Here is a 20,637-nt window from a genome sequence, read left to right on the forward strand (position 1 = left end):
GTAGTATAGGGTACGCAAGGCGTAAATGGGCAGTCCGTTGGCAGCGCTGTCATTTGTACTCACAAGGGAACCTCCCCATCGCACCCCCCTCAGATTTAGTTATAAGTTGGCACAGTGGACAGGCCTTGAAAAACTGAACACAGATCAATGGAGAAAACAGAAAGAAGTTGTGTGGAACTATGGAAAAAATATGTAAAATATACAAACTGAGTAGTCCATGTGCAAGATAAGCAACATCAAGCATATTGTCAGCTGCGGAGAACCGTGGTCCCGTGGTTAGCGTGAACAACTGCGGAACGAGAGGTCCTTGGTTCAAGTCTTCCCTCGTGTGAAAATTTTACTTCATTTATTTTCGCAAAGTTATGATCTGTCAGATCGTTCATTGACGTCTGTGTTCACTGTAATAAGTTTAGTGTCTGTGTTTTGCGACCGCACCGCAAAACCGTGCGATTAGTAGACGAAAGTACGTTCCTCTACAATGGGGACCGAAAACATTTGATCGCAAGGTCATAGGTCAACCGATTCCTCCACAGGAAAACACGTCTGATATATTCTATACGACACTGGTGACGGCATGTGCGTCACATGACAGGAATATGTTGTCGACCCAGATAACTTGTACACTTAGCGAATGGGTAAAAAGATTCTTCTACCTTGCCCGATTTAGGTTTTCTTGTGGATGTGATAATAACTCCCAAAAAAGTGACGAAAACATAAGAGTTTGTCACATAAACTGCAACAAATGAATGCAACAGTTTCACAGTCACACAGATTTCCCTGTGCTCTGTCAAAACATATGTTTTTAACGTTTTCCAATTTTTTCCATGTGTAGACCGTCAATTCCTGCATATGTCCAAGCAAATCTGAACATGTCCTGGAATTTTCGAGAGCGAAGTTGATTGTGTGAGTGCCTGAACTTCGATAATTGACACACGTCAATTGCTAGAAAATAAAAAATTTAAAATTATTACTCGAGGGAAGACTTGAACCAAGGTCCTCTCGTCCCGCAGTTGCTTACGCTAACCACGAGACCAGGGCGCACCTCACACCACATTGTCCTTGATGTCGCTTATGTTCCACATCGACTACTCAATTTGTATATTTTGCTTATTTTTTTCATAGTTAGACAAAACTTATTCCTGTTTTCTCGATTGATCTGTGTTCAGTTTATCAAGGCCTATCCACTGTGCCAACTTATAACTAAATCTGAGGGGGGTGCGATGGGGAGGTTCCCTTGTCAGGTGAATCATGTGGACAGGTTTCCGAAGCGATTAGGGCCGCACGACGGGAGTTAACAGACTTTGAACGCAGAATGGTAGCTGGAGCTATGCGCATGGGACATTCCATTTCGGAAATCGTTACGGAATTCAGTATCCCGAGATCCTCAATGTCAAGAGTGTGCCGAGATACCACATTTCGGGCGTTGCCTCTCACCACGGACAATGCAGTGGCCGACGGCCTTACTTTAACCACTGAAACCAGCAATGTTTGCGTTGAGTTGTCAGTGCCAAAAGACAAGCAACGCAGCGTCAAATAACCTCAGAAATTAATGTGGGACGCACGACGAACGTATGCGTTAGCATATTGCGTCGAATGCCGGCGTTAGTGGGCTATGCCGGCAGACGACCGACGCGAGTACCTTCGCTAACAGCACGACACCGCTTGCAGCACCTCTGCTGGGTTCGCGATCGTATCGGTTGAAACTTAGACGACTGGAAAACCGTGACCTGGTCATATCAGTCCCGATTTCAGTTCGAGTGTGGCACAGACCCTACGAAGCCAAGAATCCAAGTTGTCAACAAGGAACTGTGCAAGCTGGCTGTCGCTCTGTCGGCAGTGTTCACTTGGCGTGGATTGGGCCCTCTGGTCCAACTGCACCGATCGTTGACTAGAAAAATTTATGTTCGTTTACTTGCAGAATATTTGCAGTGATTCATGGACCTCTTCCTTTATGGATAACACTGCGCCATGTCACCGGGTCAGGACTGTTCGCGATTGGTTTGAAGAACGTTCGGGACATTTCGAGCGAGTGGTTTGGCCAACCAGGCCAACGTGAATCCCATCAAACCTTTATGGGACATAATCGAGGGGTCCGTTTGTACATAACAACATATACCAACAAAACTTTCTCAACTGTGGATGGCTATAGATGCAGCAAGGCTTCATATTTCTGCAAGGGACTGCCCCTTGTGCCCGTACTACGTTAGTTCTGCTACGCCCGGCAAAAGAAGATCCGACACGATATTGGAACGTATCCTATGACTTTTTTCACCTCAGTGTGTATTCACCATATAGTAGTTCTATTTTAGTTCCTTTACACTATTCTTTTAAAAGTGCAAGAAAGCTTACGTGTCCCAAATATCTAAATCTACATCTACATCCATACTCTGCAAGCCACATGACGGTGGTACCCTATCAGAAAACACCCAGTTTAAGATTCCTACCGTATGCACAATCTTAGTCTTAACTGTTAGGCACTTTACAAGGGCGAGGAGCACAAGCTTTGTTTCCTTGCTGTATGCAAGATCACCTGGCCGTTAAGACTAAATATTATACCCACTGCAAGACAAAACCTTGAAATACATGTAAGAAAAGCAGTCTCCATTGAGAAGAGCATGTCATCTCGGTCTGTGCTTTCATTGTAAAGTGTTAACATATACTGATCACCCTACTTTCGTTATAGATACGTAATATTTCGTGATGGTACTAGGTGAAAGTCTTTCATAGACAGTGGTGTTGCTTTTTTATCAAGAATATGAAATTTTTCCACTAAAACTACGTGAATCGTAATGGCTGTCTTCATGGGTAAATGTATTTTATTTGATTAGTAGATTAGTTTCTAGGTTTTTCATTTTTTCTTCACAGCTTTGTTACTGACCTAATGCAAAAGCCTGCAACCAGTAATGTTTGACAAGGCCACGCGTTTGTCTGTAAAACATGCAATATAGCGAGCCCATGGCGCTAAAGAAATAGCTTCCACTGGCTGGGCTGGCCCTTGCTGGTCAACCGATTCAGTGTCAGTTAAAAATTAAACTCTAAAAATGTTTACCCAATATGTAGAATTCTTACCATTCTGCTACTTCGCAGAGTGTTATGAGTAATAGTAAGGTTGTGAGGGTGGTTGTGTGTCTGATGCCTAACCAGCTCTGTCTGCAACAGCATTTCCTTAAAACAGTAGTTCCGGGTTTTATTTTTGGTCCGACAAACAGATTTAATCTTTTAGCAAATATCAAAAGAACGTACACTAAGCTGTGTCTAAGCCATTCATCCTCAATAACCTGTGTTCCAGGAGTGCTTACCTCTGTAAGGGATCCTTGGCCTCTTAATGGTTAACATATTTTACTCGTTCAGATCGAAGATACGTCAATAATTGATAAACAAGCGCCGTGTTTGCCTAGCTAGTAACAATGTTGTGAGATGCAGTAAGTGCGGAGTCAGTGTAGTGTGTAATGCTCGGAAATGCATAACGGGAGGAGAAATATCATACCGGCTAAGAGTATGCCCCCATCGCCGTGGGTTGCCCACTAGCAAACCGAATAATACTGGCTAGTGACAAAGTGTTTTTATCAAATAAGTGATTACAGATACGGAGTGCTGAATTAATGCGTTAGCGTCTACCGCACTGGCCAGTGGCTTGCTGTGATGATAACATGTGCAGATTGCTGCAACAGTGCGTCACGGTATTTCTGTGATTCGGGTCCTGTCAAACAAAGCCTTGAACAGAAATGTATGACAACGCTAGTGTTTCAGCATCTTTAGCGAGAATATATAACCTCACTTTGTCCAAACTTTTCGCCTCTACGATTAATACAAAAGCTCTGTACTTTGTTTATAGCAAAATCTCATTGAAATAAGTTACGTGTCGGTCAAAACAGATTAGCGCTAATCAAGTAGGACATGGTTACTTAAAATAAAGTTAGACTGCAACATTATTCGATCGCGAATAATAACATGATTTAATCAGGGGTATGCAGTCACTGTCCCATCTAGTCGCCATGACAGGAACTGTAACATTTCATCTTGGCTACCATGCCCAGAACCTGTTCTTAACATTGAAAAATAATGTATATTACAGCGCAGAAGGTGTGGGAAGAAATATCATTTGGAATGGAGACCGCAATTATGTCTTTCCAATCGCGAATAAATTCGCTTTTTCACATCCAACAGCAGAAGCAGTGGCAATGAACATTGTCTTAATCCTTCATTTGGCATTGTTGCTCACAAGCAAAATCAAAATTGCACACTGTTTTCTGCAACGTGTTTCAAATTTCGTCCTCGGATGGATAATAGTGCTTGTAAGCGAGGTTTAAGCTCGCATATACAGCGATATTCTGTTGTCTCTGGTGAAAAGTTTCTGAATGGTGAGCATCTTTAGCAGACATCGTGCAAGTTTGTATGAGCAGCAGTTACCGGTGTAGCAGTTTCTTTCGATCTGGTGGGGCTGTTTTTATATTGTGCAACGAATACTGCTTGCAAACGGAAAGAGGTTGTCTTGAAGGAGAGTTATTGTACAAATGTATTAGAAAATTCTTGTCTGGGACATTGCAAATGGACTTATCTTTTCTGGGAAGAAGACGCCCGTATTTGACGGAAAACAAGACAATTTGAAGAGAAAACAGCAGCTCCAGTGCCAGCGAATGATATATTATGTGATAGTTTTGGTCACTGGTTAGAGTATTGCCCAAAACCAGAAATGTTGAATTTGCCTCTGGGATAGCCGTTTGTAAAATACGCAAAATACGAAATTCTTCTGTGCTTGGTCCCAAAATGAAATTTTTTTAAAAACATTTGACATGGAATAGTGCAACATGTAACCATTTCTTCAGCCACAGAAACAACATTGTAGATAGTACTTCTATTGTAGCACCCATCCATCTTTTGTGTGCAGTGATACTTAAAGGCAACATTCTGCATTTTGAAACAATGTATGTAAAATTGTTCACATGACCATGTACATCCAATTTAAGTACCTTATAGTATTTATTCGCAATGTAGCAGTGTGTGCCAAATAAAGGTTTAAAATGTGACCGTCAAAATTTGCGTATAAATGTAAAACCACACGCTAAAGGGAGATATGTGTGGGCATTACCGCGTCTAAACAGGCTAAATATTTGTAGCGAATTTAACGAAGAAGAATTTTCTGGTGATTTTATTCCCGAAGCTGTTTTTTGAACCGTTAAAATCGGTTGGCTCTACGTCGACCACAAACTGTAATGTGTACGAGAGTGTCCGACAGCAATGCTATTGTTGAGTGATGCTACTCAGCTACTCAAATACGCAGCCATTGTCTTGGGAGTAAGATGGGGACTCTACACAACACCAGAGTAGGTGCAAGAAAGGAATTTGGACATTTCAGGCGAACTACACCTTACCTTGTAATAGCAGCAACTTCAGTTGTCAAAATTGGGACCACCAGGCGCCGAAGTCGACATCTAGTATTAAAATTCCAAACTAACACAGAAGCGGCATCAACTGGTAGCGGACATGTGAACTACCAGCGACCACAGGTCTATCCAGTGGCCATCCTCTGAACTAAGACTGCTGGACTTCAACAATGCCAGAACGTTGAATGATCTAGCCGACTACTTGTGCAATGCTGCCTGCCAAAACACACACAACCAACAAAATGTAAACAAAAGAGCGCCATTGCCACACAATCGTCGAGCATCGCATCTTATGTCAATGTTAATGGTCAAAGAAAACAATTTACTGGCGCTGTAGTAACTAATATTACTAAATCTTCAGAGCATACAAATTATTTCAAATTGTATTTTACATTAATAGAGAGATTTATAAATGTTGCTCCGAAGCACTGTATGCTTAGGTGTGCTTGTTTACACAATTGAGCGGTGACTGTAGCAAGCAACATTTTATGGTGTATATCTTATTTTTATATTTTTGTGTAAAATTGGGAATGCCGATATTAGTGTTCGATATTTGTAGGCTTGTGATTATTACAGTACTCAGTGGTGAAAGATTTTGTTATTTTTCGTTAATTAAAGCGGGAAAATGAATGCTTAATTTATTATCATTAATTGGTGGAATGTGTGCAAGGAGTTGCTTAATCGTATTTGTCAGTAGACTGCAAATAGTCAGGATGTCTCCTGAGCCTAAGTAAGAGCTTGAGAGTTTATAAGGTGGAAAAACTGAGCTAGAACAGGAAGAGAAAGTCGATTCACGATTGAGTTGGTGTGGAGAACAAGTGTGAGACCTTTGGGTCATTCAACCACATACATTAAGACACCAGTAAGATCAACAAGACAAACTGGTATGGATGGGAGACAGTTAAACTTAATACTGGAAGAGACAGTGAAATTACCCAAAGATAACGAAGAAAATAAGAAAATATCCTAGGAAACAAAGATAAAACACCCCCATTAAATTATGTTCTCATTGGTAGACGAATAATGTAGCAGCCTAACTTCTGTTTTATGTGACTTCGGTCTAACAGATGCGCATTAATAGGTTTTTACCGCTATAGAAGTTGCTTCATCGGATTTTGCCTGTTTGATAACACTATATTCAAAGAATAGAGCTTTGGATCAACCATGGTCGTGAGAATTTAGCACATAATATTATTATAGTCTCATTAAATACAATTGAGACAGACACTACCATTGCCATACATTTCTCTTCATGGCTAAGGTCAAATATTGTGAAATATCATCACGCGGTGTTGTAACAGTCTGCACACGTTATGTTCACTGATTGGTGCAGTAGACGCAAATACGCAGTATCGGTGCTATGTATTTATTACGGTATATTAATAATTTTTACTTATGGACCGTCTGACAGCAACTGAATAAAACACAATTTTGGTGCCATACGCGTTTCGCCTTTATTTTCTGCGAGGCATCATCAGTGGCCTGGAATATGTACATATTTTAGCTATTTTATTTACATTTTTGTCATTGTGCCTATAGGTTATAAACAGTTCTGGTGGTTGGTATTTCCTGTTAAGTAGTAATGTTTTGAACTGTACTTAAAGGTTGCGTGGACAATTTCCTACATATTACGCTCCTGTTGCATTTCTGGTGTTGTTCTTCTTCTTATGAACGCCAATTTGCGGTCTTTTTTCCCCCATTCCACAACACTATGCACTGAACGCTTGTTTTAAAGCAATGTTTTGGTTTCTGTTGCCGACTGTCAAATGTTTTTGCCAAAGATCGAATGTTATTGCCAAACTTATGAGTGTAACTATTGAAGTATCTGTGGTCTGTTCGTGTATGCATTTGTGTGTGCGTTTGTGTATGTGTGTGTGTGTGTGTGTGTGTGTGTGTGTGTGTGTCTCCAGATGATGTGGGGAAGAGTTTTCTTTTTTCTTTTTTTCTTTTTTTTATGTTATCATTTCCTTTACTAAGGGTAGTAGGGAGCCTGTGCTGATGTGTGTTTGTTCATTTATCACATGTTTGTTTTCTGCTATGGATTTCCGGACGTGGAAGTTTTCTTGCATTTGTATAAGATGTTTGTCATGGTTGCTTATTCTCATTATTTTCATTTCTTGTTCCATATTTGTAGGATGATGGTTGTAGTGTTTTAAATGCTCTGCAAATGTGGAATGGTTTGTTTCATACTTCCAACATCTGATATGTTCTTTGTATCTTGTTTGAAAATTCCTGCATGTCATGCCTGTGTATACTGCATCACAACTTTGACATTCAAGTTTATATATTCCTGATTGTTGGAATTTGTCTCTCTTGGTAGCTGGCTGGCTTAGGTGTGATTGAAGGGTTTGCCCAGGCTTATATGCTATTTTGAAGCCCTGTCTCTTTAGGATGTTTGCAACTCTGTGTGTTAGTTTATGTGTGTAGGTCATGGTGTACCATCTGGTTCTTTTCTGTGTGGTGTTGTCATTGTGTGTGTTTGTTGAGTGTATTTGTAAGTTTTCAGCTTGTGAGTTCTTTTGTATTGTGGAACTGTTGTGTTTGTTTTTTATTTGTGTTTTTATTTTTTGATTGAGCTTGTGTACCACATGTCTGTCATACCCGTTGTTCCTAGCTATTTGTATGATTGTACTCATTTCTTGTTCATAGTTTCTCTTGCTGAGTGGGATTCTGTTTAATATATGTAACATGTGTCTTAGTGCTTCAAGTTTCTGGCTGTGGGGGTGGTTGGATGTGGAATGTATTATTGTGTCTGTGGCTGTTGGTTTTCTAAAGATGTTAAATGTATGTTTACCATTTTCTTTTTTAATTGTAATGTCAAGAAAATTTATTTGATTTTCTTTTTCTTTTTCAAGTGTGAATTTTATGTTCTGATGAGCTTTGTTTATTTCTGAATGGAGTTCATCTATTTTTTCACTTGGCTCATCTACCAGACAAATAATATCATCCACATATCTGTACCAATATATGATTTTGAAACTTTCATTTGTGGTTATCTTATCAAATATCTGATTTTCTAGGTGACTGACGAAAATGTTTGCTAGTGTTCCTGATATTGGGGATCCCATGGACAGTCCATCAGTTTGTAGATAATATTCTCTCTCAAACTGAAAGTAGTTTTGTTCAGTTGTCAGTCTGAGCATATCTGTTATTTCTTTTATTGCATCTGTGGTGAGGTTGCTGTGGGATGAGAGATTTTGTTCTATGATTTCTATTATTTCTGTGATAGGGATGGAGGTATACATATTTTCTATATCGAATGAAATCAGTGATGCTGTGTGTGGTACCTGTATGTTCTGTATGTTTTCTATTAGGTTTCCTGTGTTTATCACTGTTCTGTTGTTTTCTACTTTATAGTGTTTTGTAACTAACTTTTGGAGGTGTTTTGCTATGTGGTATGTTGGGGCTTTCTTGAAGTTGATAACAGCTCTCATTGGCATTCCGTCTTTATGTACTTTCGGTTGACTGCGGAGTGTCGGTGCTTGTGGGTTTTTCTGTGTTAAGTAGTATTTCTGTTTGTCTGTGATTGGATCTGACTTCAGTTTTTGTATGGCGTTGGTGTTTATGTATTCCTTGGTTTTTGTGATGTATTGCTCTTTATCCATGAGTACTGTTACATTTCCCTTGTCTGTTAACTTTTGTTTTAACCTTTTCATAGTAGCTGCTTCTGTTTGGTTGTTCTTATTGTGTGTCTGCTGTCTTTGTTTTATTATGCCTTTTATTTCTTCTTTTACTAGTTCTCTTGTCAGTCCTATGTTTATTTCACAATTATTTTGTTGTTCTTCACGTGTAAGGATGTGTTCGGTTTCTACTATGAGATTTTCTATGTATTGATTGCTCACTTTGCTATTGGTGCAGTGTTTCAAACCTTTTTCCAAGAGCATTTTTTCGTTTTCGTGTAGTTCTGTCTCTGTTAGGTTAACTAAGCGTGGATGGAATGTGTGTTGGTGTTCATGTGGTTTCACATTTAAAATGTAAATGTGTATTTGCGTGTTTTTTACTGTTAGTTTCATTATCTTCTGTTTATGTTTGGTTTGTAAATATTTCATTGCTGTGTATGTGTTGTGTTCAGTTTTTTCTACTAGTGCCATAAAAACTGCGGCGTTTCCTACGTTTTTTGCCAATTCTAGATGAGTCTCATAGAGCATCATGTTTAGGTGCTGTTTTTTCGAATAGAGCATCTTAATTTCATGTAGTAACCAATATTGTTCTGCAAATGATTTCGACTTTTGTGCCACTGTAGAACTGTTTTTAATCTTTACATTAATGTAACTTGGAATTAAATCGTTCTTTTTGCATGTTTTGTTGAATTTTATATGCTGTATCGTCGTATGGAGTCTCAGATGTGTTTTCTTGAACCTGTTGTACACGTTGACAGGGAATGCTTGACACAGCTGTATTGACATCTTCAACTTTCATAGTCCTGTCTTCCTCAGTTGCGTGTAATATTACGGTATATTAATTTTTTGTTAAAAACGCTATGTCAATAGCCAATATAACTCCGTTTGCCGGTGGGCAACCCACAGCGATGGGGTCACTCTCTCGGCCAGTACGATTTTCTTCCTCCAGATACGCGCTTACAATTAAATTCACACAACACTGGCTCTACATTTACTACATCTCTCAACATTATTACTCGTTAGTTCAACTCGGCGCTTGTTTATCGATTATCGACCTGTGCGAGTAAAATATGCTTGTCCTTGAGTAAGGGACCGTGGATTCATTGAGGCGTGCAAGTTATACAGGAAATCTCGTTTGTATTTTGGGAATTAGGAGACAGGTATTGACAGAAACGAGTACATGGAGCTCATTTATGAACTCTAGCATGGATATATGTATGATGGGAAAACATCTATTAGGCGCACTACGAATGTAGTGGTGTGGACATGTTGGGAATGTGGGTTTCACGGGCAGCGTGCAACGGATAGGTCCCTGCAGGCGCACTATCCTCTGTGCCCTTGGTGGCTCAGATGGATAGAGCGTCTGCCATGTAAGCAGGAGATCCCGGGTTCGAGGCCCGGTCGGGGCACACACTTTCAACATGTCCTCAATGAAGTACATCAACGCCTGTTTGCAGCTAGGGTGTCCATTTAATTGTCATTTCATTTCTAGCAAAGCTGGATGATCATCAACGGTAACTATTCTTTCGGGAACAGGTACTACCATCATATATAGTGGATATATCACTCACGAGTTTGTCACCGATTATTACTGATCAGTATCTTGTACTATTCCAAAGTTTATCTATAAGTTCATAGTATGAAATCCATAACTATCGTGGTAACAGGTAAAGCAAAGTAATTTTAAGTAAGTACATAAATCAGAGAAGTGAATGTACTTTTTAATACTACAGTACGGATATACGGCTTTACTTGTACAGGACAAGGAATTTAAAAAAAACCTCCATCCAATCTGCTTACCTTTTCTGAATTTTAGCACTCATCTTATCCAGAATTTCGGTTTGTGAAGACCACGTGTTCGCGAACTGTGAGAGTCGGTAGGTATCACAGTAACTAATTCTCGAGTTAACTTCCAAATTAGTTTCAGAACCTCTTCTATGATGCAACTATTAGCAGTTTATTCTTATCGGTGAATTCTTGTTCACTTGCTTCGTGCACTCATGCCAAGGGAACGACCGTTTGCCAACAGCGTGCATAACGGTGAAGTTTTTCTTTATTCTTAAATTTGTCCTGAATTTCTACTACATGTGCGTAAGTGCATGAATGAGCCCATTGAAAGATGCCTCTGATGCTCCCATAATTAATAATTTTTAGTAAACCGTGGTGGGGTCTCCAAGACGCAGTTGTAAATATAATTTTTAACTCATCCGAGAGTGTTGTGAAAAACAGCAACCATCACCAATTTATTAGTTTTTTACCTTATTAGTTTCTAATAATTTTTATCAGACCACATGCTTACGTATTCCCTCGCAAACTTCCATTTTACGGCCTACTGCTTTCCGTTGTGCAACAGATAAACATGATCAAGTTATTTATTTAATATGTATTCAACTATCTTAAGGGTGCCAGATCTTTCATCAACAGATACCCTTCACTACTGTGAATGGACATTTTTGACATTTGTGGTAATTTCCTATGGGACAAACTGCTGAGGTCATCGGTCGCTAGGCTTACACACTACTTAAACTAACTTACACTGGCGACACAGACACTCCTGCCAGAGAGAGGACTCGAACCTCCTACGTCGTGCGAACAGTGGCAAGGCGCCCTGGACCGCGCAGCTACCCCGCGTGGTGATTCCGAATGTTGTGGTATTCTGTCGCAATACATACGAGCTGCAAGTAAAGTTCTTGCGATGACATCATGAAAACCGTTTGCAGAGTATAAAACTGATGGAATAACAGCTTGTAATGGTACTTTGGAGTGCTCCATAGCCGCCTGCTGTCATATTCCATTGGGGAGGGTCTCTGCATACAGAAAGATGCCAGTCTGTTTGTAGTATTCTGTAGTTTACGTACTGGAGTAATAAACCCTTTTGCTCGCTCAAAGTCTTATGTATAAGAAAAATAGGAAACCTTACATATAGGACCTCGAAGTCGACAAACGAAAACTGGAATACATGACGAGGACAATAGTGGAGTTAATGTATTGTCTGTAAACACTAAAAAACAAGACCACCGCCTGTCTTTCACATTACCGTACAGTAAAACGATACATCCACCAGAAGAAAGGTCCATGTATCTACTAAGGGTACATGTATCTATTAAAGTACAGCCTCAGGTTATTTTTACGTGCGAGATATCATCTCCGAACAAACATTGCGCCGCATCCACGAAACTTTGTAGAACCACCGAGGAAAACTGTTTACCATAACGCACTCGCTTTAATGTAGGGTTCAAATGGTTCAAATGGCTCTGAGCACTATGGGACTCAACTGCTGAGGTCATTAGTCCCCTAGAACTTAGAACTAGTTAAACCTAACTAACCTAAGGACATCACAAACATCCATGCCCGAGGCAGGATTCGAACCTGCGACCGTAGCGGTCTTGCGGTTCCAGACTGCAGCGCCTTTAACCGCACGGCCACTTCGGCCGGCTAAATGTAGGGTTCTGTACTACAATTTTACTGTAGTACAAATTTTGGTTCAAATGGTTCTGAGCACTATGAGACTTAACTTCTGAGGTCATCAGTCCCCTAGAACTTAGAACTACTTAAACCTAACCAACCTAAGGACATCACACACATCCATGCCCGAGGCAGGATTCGAGCTTGCGACCGTAGCGGTCGTGCGGTTCCAGACTGTGGCGCCTAGAACCACTCGGCCCCCCGACCGGCACAGTTTTTGGAACATATATTGTGTTCGAACAGTAGGAAACAATTCCAGACCTCCGAATTCACTTATCATTGGCATAATGCAACGTAATGAGCACAAAATACAAAAGTATAAGCCGCCCTAGACGTCAATAGTGGTACATTAAACTCCCAGGGAGCTTGCGGCTACGAAAAGCCTGCAACCAATATATTAGACATCTCGGCAAGTCAAGAACTACCTGTCTACGGTCCGTCTGGATAGTGGTTTATGTTGCAGCAGACGTATTACTACAAGAGGACGATCAGATGTGCACGTCAGTCCGTCAACAATCGTTAAAATCAGTGTAGATAGCCTACGAAAATACTAAGTATGGGGGTGCGATTGAATGTCAGCTTCTGGGAGTTAATACAGCCCAATAAATTTACGTCATGGGCTTGTGAAAACTTTTAACTAGAAAGGGAATTGTTGCGACTTATCCCGATGATATTACACTACTGGTCATTAAAGAAATTCAGATGATAAACGGGTATTCATTGGACAAATATATTATACTAGAACTGACATGTGATTACATTTTCACGCAATTTGGGTGCATAGATCCTGAGAAATCAGTACCCAGAACAACCACCTCTAGCCGTAATAACGGCCTCGATATGCCTGGGCATTGAGTCCAACAGAGCTTGGATGGCGTGTACAGGTACAGCTGCCCATGCAGCTTCAACACGATACTACAGTTCATCAAGTGTAGTGACTGGCGTTTTGGCAGGCAGCATTGCACAGGTAGTCAGCTAGCTCATTCAGCGTGCTGGCATTGTTGAAGTCCAGCAGTCGTAGTTCAGAGGATGGCCACTGGATAGTCCTGTGGTCGCTGGTAGTTCGCATGTCCGCTACCAGTTGATGCCGCTGCTGTGTTAGTTTGGAATTTTAATGGCCAGTAGTGTAATAATAACTTTATAACCGAGCCCCTTCAAATTAAGATTTATGTAACATCTCTCTGCTTTAGAAGGGATACGCAAACGAGCTGCTGAGTGCCACATACAGCAGCAGCCATATCAAGTCCCACACACACATACACACAAACACACACACACACATACACACACACAGACACACACACACACACTCACAAACAAGCACGATTACTGCTTCCCATGTATGTGACATATCATCTATAACACTAACGTGCATCCTCTGAGAGGATTTCAGAGTTCGACCATGCGTGTGTCTGATGGGAAAGGGTTTCGGACTATAATTGAGAATTTTGTGAGGAACAGTAAAACCAAACACCCCTTAACCTTGGGAGTTAACAGAAGCGATGAAATTATAAGTGAATGAAAATAAAATGGACTGTTGCCAGCCTAAGTAGGCACATCAATTTGGAAATATATACTTGGGGAAATTGGATATTAATTATTGAAGTTACTTTTGTTGAGATTTCCCTTTGAATAGCAAACAGGACACAAACTGACTCAGTGCACTCTGTACTGTGTGTAGCAGCAATTACCAATAACACACACACCAGTAAATTATGGGAAGCAAAATTGCACCGAGCTGTACTAATGACAGCCACATTCAATAGCATTACTTAAAACACTGAAACATCACTGCATGAAATGCACAACTAATTTTCGATCGGAGGGCCTTCTATCTTGACTGACATGAATAACACAAATAAATATAAATAATATCTTAAATACACTGTTTAAGCTCCTCTGCATATAGCAATTTTCCTTAGTAATAGTAATAGATCAGTCTTTTCTTAATAGAAGGAGAATATGATGGTGAGCCATAAACAGGTATAGTTTCACTAGCCAAGGTTCTTTGATTATTGAAAAAGTAAAAACTATCTCTAAAAGTTAATCATTCACTTAAATTACTTTGCAAGGTATTAAAATGCAACACTGGGCTTAAGTAACTTCAAAAGGAACCATTCTTAATGGGTACAAAACCTACGCTATCTTTGAAAAGGTGCATAACTTCACGTCGAATAGTACTACCGCAAACCGGTTCATTAATGATTTATATATACTTGTACTTTAAACACTTGTGAAGCATGTATTCTTGGCAATAATATATACACAATCTTGCACTGTAATCCTAAAAAACGATATTTTATAATAAACTAAAGATACTTTGGCACCCGGCGGAGGTTCGAGTCCTCCCTCGGGCATGGGTGTGTGTGTTTGTCCTTATGATAATTTAGGATAAGTAGTGTGTAAGCTTAGGGACTGATAAACTTAGCAGTTAAGTGCCATAAGATTTCACACACATTTGAACATTTTTTTGAACATACTGTATCAAAAGCCGATCCAACTTCACTTTTTTTATTTTAGCTTTTAAATAATTAAGGTTTTCATTCTCCTATTGATTGATATTTCAATTTTTGTACTTAAACTTCCTACCTTAACAATTTCACATGGCGTAGTCCATAAAGAAAGCATCCAAATTTTACTCTTACTTTAACTCTTGCTACTCCTTTTACTTTACACAAAAATCACTTTCAAGCACATGAATGCCAGAATAGTTCATTTAAATCAGGATACTCGGTTTTAGTAGCACTTAGGTGACGACCGTGCGTATGTTCGTGATCAGTATTGAAGTTATGGTTTCGAACACGAATTGACGTTTTATGTGATTATTATTGGAGCATCACACAAATTAACTGGTCCACGCCAATATAATTGTGTAACTGAATGTATGAAGTCTGTGAAGCAGTGGCGAAGATTAGTGGCAGGCGAAATGGCGGCTAACAGTACTCACGACTTTTGATGTGCGAATGCTCTATAAAATCTCTTCTTGGCGTCGGATTTTCGACGTATTAGAGCCATTGCATTATTCCGTGAATACCAAATAATATCCAGATCCACATCCGAGGCAAATTCCTTCTAATGAAGCTTCCAACTGCCTCTCTCAGCACCGTCGAGGTGAATCGTGCTAAGGCTGGCCACACACTGCGTGCCGTTCATATAAAGGAGCCACACAGTTCGACCGCCAAACCCACGTTTTGCATCGCGCCATGCCACTTTCGTTGCAAAGTGACTTCGCTACAGCGTTTACCTGTTACAAATACAAGTGCTCTAAGCATGAACCAGCTTTTAACAAACACACTTCTTTCATAAACATATTCATATTATAATAATTGCCTTTTTCATATATATTACACAACTCTAATTTTGTTGCCATACATCAAGTAGTTCAAGCCGCACAGAACGCACACTTCATAAATTGCAGATACACAGTTACTTAAAATAAACCTAATTCTAATCGATGTAAGTGTTACACATCTTATGAGCTTTCCCTTCAGGACTTGCAGATTTAACCAATAATCATATCGTATGGCAATCCATGTTATGTTGTCCTGACTCATCAGTCCATACAGTGCGCTTATCGCATAGACTTACTAATATAAAAAAATATGAAGGTTGTTAAACAAACGGTAACCAGAAATTATCGAACAAAACTGTTCTTGTCATCCTGATGAATTACATACACTCTGTGGCAACAGTTATTAGTAGAAACACAGACGCAGCAAGCAAGTTGAAACAGTGTTCTTAATTCATAACTTGAGTTGTTATTGACGATAACAGTATGTTGACCGAATAAAATGAAAAATTATACAGAGAAAAAAGAAAAGAAGCAGGGCTGAAATTTTATAAAATAATCACTGTACCAGATTTTCTCTGCTGGTAACAAACCCGGCTGATGAGAATAAAACATCGTAATAAGATACAGGTTTCGGGAATGATATACCTGAGATCCGTAAAAGACTACAGGAAACTGGGTACATCTACAAATGACAATGCACTCAGAGAAGTGAATGTTTTTGAAATTGAGATAGAAGCAAGGAAAATAAAGAGAGAGGGCAGTCACACCTGAACAGAATGCAATAAGTCAGAATACCAAAATAAGTTTTATCATGTATAACAAATAGACAGAATAGTAAAAGAGCCACTGAACGGAGAAGGAAACGAAGAGTCATTGAGTGAGAAAGAAAACGACGGATAAACTTCCTCCGTCACTGGGACCAGCAAAGTACCTGCTCCTTGAAAGAAGGGGAATAAATTGAGATGCTATAGTCTACTTACACAAAGAAGCTTTATAATGATCAATATCGACAGCTTTCCCTACAATACTGGTTTTGAATCTTCCTGTTTCACGTCTCCTCAAGGCAGCTATGAACTTCCGAAGATAAATTTCCCGGATGGGAGCTAAAGCTCTTCTCGTGCCTCAGCGTCGTCGTGAATACAACAGCTATTCGATCAGGAGCTCTTGAGACATCGGTGCAGTAGCTTCGGAGGTTCCCATTAGGCTTTGCTCTCTGCCGAGATCATATAATTCAATAAAATCCTGCGAACAGTGAGTAAACTACGTAACAGTGGTCTGGGACAAGAATTAAGAACTTATAGGGAATGGCGTGCTCGCGGCAGGAGAATTCTCCTCATCCAAAAACTGACAGCAGTTAACCATATCAAAGTACAGTCTTTACAATTGATAACTGTAACCTCACTAAAAAATATTGAACAAAATTGTGGTACAAATGTATTCCCTCCTTTAACCTTAATTTTATTTGTTTCCTAACAACACAGAATCGGTGGATTTTACTCAATTTCAGACTTACAGTTGCCAAGGGTCTTACTTTATGGCTTAAGCAGTTCTGTGTTTGACCAAAATAGCGAAAGCATCCAAAGTAGACTGACTTCAACGTTCAGTGAAATATTAGAAGAAACTGGAATGCAATAAAGTTGGAGGAACAGAGTACAGTGTCCTGTCTTCGTCATTAGGGACATCGTTGGTAGATAGGCAAGAAAGGAGGAAATGGATTTACGCTTTTTTCATCTGACCATTCCGGGAGACAAATGGACGAAGGGAAAAAGAATCACGAAATCCGAAACCTGGATGGACTGAATGGGATTTGAAACTTCCTTCAGCCCGTAACTTTATGATTATGGCACCGTGTTCAGTGGAGGATTTGAGATTTCCAGGTGGAGGACTGTGTGATTCTGTTTTAAATGTAAGTATTGTCTAATTTATTTCTGAGGAGGAGTGTTCCATATTGAATTTTGAACCCATTAGTTTTATATTCGAACTTCTTAAACCTCTGTTTCCATCAAGAAGATTTTAAAGTGGAAACAGAGAGACCCTTTTTTGGCACAGCACATGGAAAGGGGCTTGTGACGGTGTTGGAGGATCCGTAAACAGACTGTCAGCTCGCATCAGTTTGCAAAGACCGTATGAAAAACCAGATGCAAACCCTAATACAACTTTATCAATGGGCGATAGAAAACATTACCAGTGTAGACCTTGCATATTCAGCTGAAGAAGACTACGTTATAGCAGAAAGTTTTTTTAAAAAAAAATCGCTTTGGACAAGCACTAACTATCAAAGTAACGCATCAATACAATGCATTCCGCCCGAAAACTAGATAAAAAATGTTGGTTAAAAACTTTTCATTGGATTCGGAAGTTTGCGAAAAGGAACTCTCAAAATCTCATGATAAAGTAAAATTAGCAGACTTATCAGGCTACATCACTGTTGTCTATTAACCAAACTGGTGGCTCGGGTACGTCTTACAGAAAAATGAACTTAATGAAGTAAAACTAACCCTTCTTCCAGATGGGCCAATTACATCCTCCTCATATCCGAGAATTGGTGATATTCTGTGGGTATTCGTAGTGGATGTTCTCTGAAAGTAAATCCCGTTGCTCCTACTGGAAGAACTTATACTTTACTTGAAAATGATGTGTACCAACTACAATGAAACCCTTCCAAACTTAAAATGATAAACAGATCCAGTTACTTAATCATTTGTGTTACTGTCGACTACTTACTTGAATCTTTAACACGACAGTATTCATGTTTATTTTCATTAGTAGAAATTATCATCCCAAATTTGTATTTTGGCTTGTGATTTACTACAATACATGCCATACATTTCAAAACTGTTGTCTACCTTAGTATTGTTGTGCACCATAAGTTTTGCTTCTACAGAATATTTACCTTACGCAAGATTTACTCTCTGCGTTCCTAAAGAAAAACTTTTTAATTAATCTCGGTGGGGAAAAGCTAATTAAAATAATAAACGCATGACTTATAATTGTTCCTCGAAACCAACATACAGATATTATTAGACACAATTAAATCCTTACCATACAAAGCTACTGAACTAGCTCTTCCAGTGTAATAAATTCAATATTATTGCCTTTTTTTCAAATGTGCTGTTTCTCAAACAGTCGTATCAGACAATCGTTTGTCCTCAGTTACCCATCATGGAGCATCACAAATAAAAGTCTCTGTGTATGGCATATTCGCCATCTAAGCTCATCACTCTGGCATGACACAATACCCTTTCTCGCTTCATGGCAGGCAACTGTTACTACCTCCTCTGCACGCCCAAGATCCACTCAATAATACTACAACCTCAGACCTCCGGTAGCCAAGGAGTACATATTGCAAAAATGATCAAAGTGGTAAACATTCCGAGTAAAGTTTGAAATTTATCAAATAAACTGTCAATCTTCATGATATATAATTTTTAATAACGGTTTCTCATAATATGTACATACATTATGAGCGAATGAAAATCAGCAAAGTAGACTAATCTTCCTGTTGAACTGTAACTTACTGCAGATACTGTTATAACGGTAAATATAACAGCATCCAGGTTTTGAACGTGATTCTGAACAAGGGCTTTCCATTTCAGATGAACATTTAGGTTCGAACTTACCAATCATATGCCCATTCTGTGTAATGAGAGTGTTGATTTTAATTGAACTGTGTGTTAGAAACTGTAAAGACTGAATTTTACTCTGGTTCAGCGGATTATGACGACACATCTTATACTAGAACTTGGTAAGGAAGAAGTCTATACTCACCAGAAAAATGGAAAAGTTACTGGTGCATCTGTTATGGTATTCTGGAATACATAATAAATTGAAAGGAACATTAGAATGCTAAGAGCAGTTGTAGTTAGGTTGAGGTGAAACAAAGTGCAGAACTTTAGAAAAACAGCAGGACAGCACTATGGCAATCTAAAGTCTTATAACATAAAAGTAAATAAAAATGCATCAGTGTAAGGCTCTGCTTTCTTAGTAGTTTCAACCCCAAGCCTTGAAGGTGAACCGAGTTGTTCGAGTAATGATCCACTGTTAGGGACTGCGCAGCCAAATACCAGACAGGTTGATAATGGGTCAAAGATAGCCCCAACTGGTGATGCTTTGGAGGGGATGGGAGTCTGCCTTCTACCAACGGAAACTTCACGAAAACAGAACTGGGGGAGGGAGGCGGAGAGGGAGAGTATGAGGGGGCTTCAAAAAGCAAGTTACACATCAGTATAGGAGGCCAAGTAGGTTTAATTGAATACTGCTCTACACTTTAAAATGAAACAGTTACATGACCCTGTTTTCCAACGTCGTCATCAAGTCTATGTAAAAAGTGGTCGGAATATTCTACAAATAGCTCAGTCCCGCGACGATGGAAATCCTCTCCTTGGGCACGTGCCATTCGAGAACAGCTCTTTGAACTTCCTCATCGTTGGAAAACCTCTTCTCCCCCAGATGTTCTTTCAGCTTGGCAAAAGATGGAAAATGAATGATATAAGCGTCACCCTATCAGCATTATCCACGTCTTTATGACGTTGCCCAGACTTCTGGGGCAGTTACAATACAACAGTGAACAGTGTATTTGGTCCACAAGCCAACAGAATTTTAGGATGAATCTGTGTATATTTAGACATTTTGCTCACAAAGAATCGTACTGTAGTGCGGTCAACTTTGGAGTTATTTCCAGTAATCATGCAACTTCAATGGCACACTGTGATGTGCCTGCTATCCGTACCGCAGCGGAACTGTCTGTCCGAAACCCAGACATAGACTCCATTCTGCCAATGCACCATTCTCGTGTCGCAATGATCTGCGTGGGACGACGTGTGTAGTTTACTTTCTGATGTCCGTAAGTGATTTTTTGTTTTATTTTGGATAAATA

This window comes from Schistocerca nitens, chromosome 5 (assembly GCF_023898315.1).
Source record: "Schistocerca nitens isolate TAMUIC-IGC-003100 chromosome 5, iqSchNite1.1, whole genome shotgun sequence".
Classification (NCBI taxonomy): domain Eukaryota; kingdom Metazoa; phylum Arthropoda; class Insecta; order Orthoptera; family Acrididae; genus Schistocerca; species Schistocerca nitens.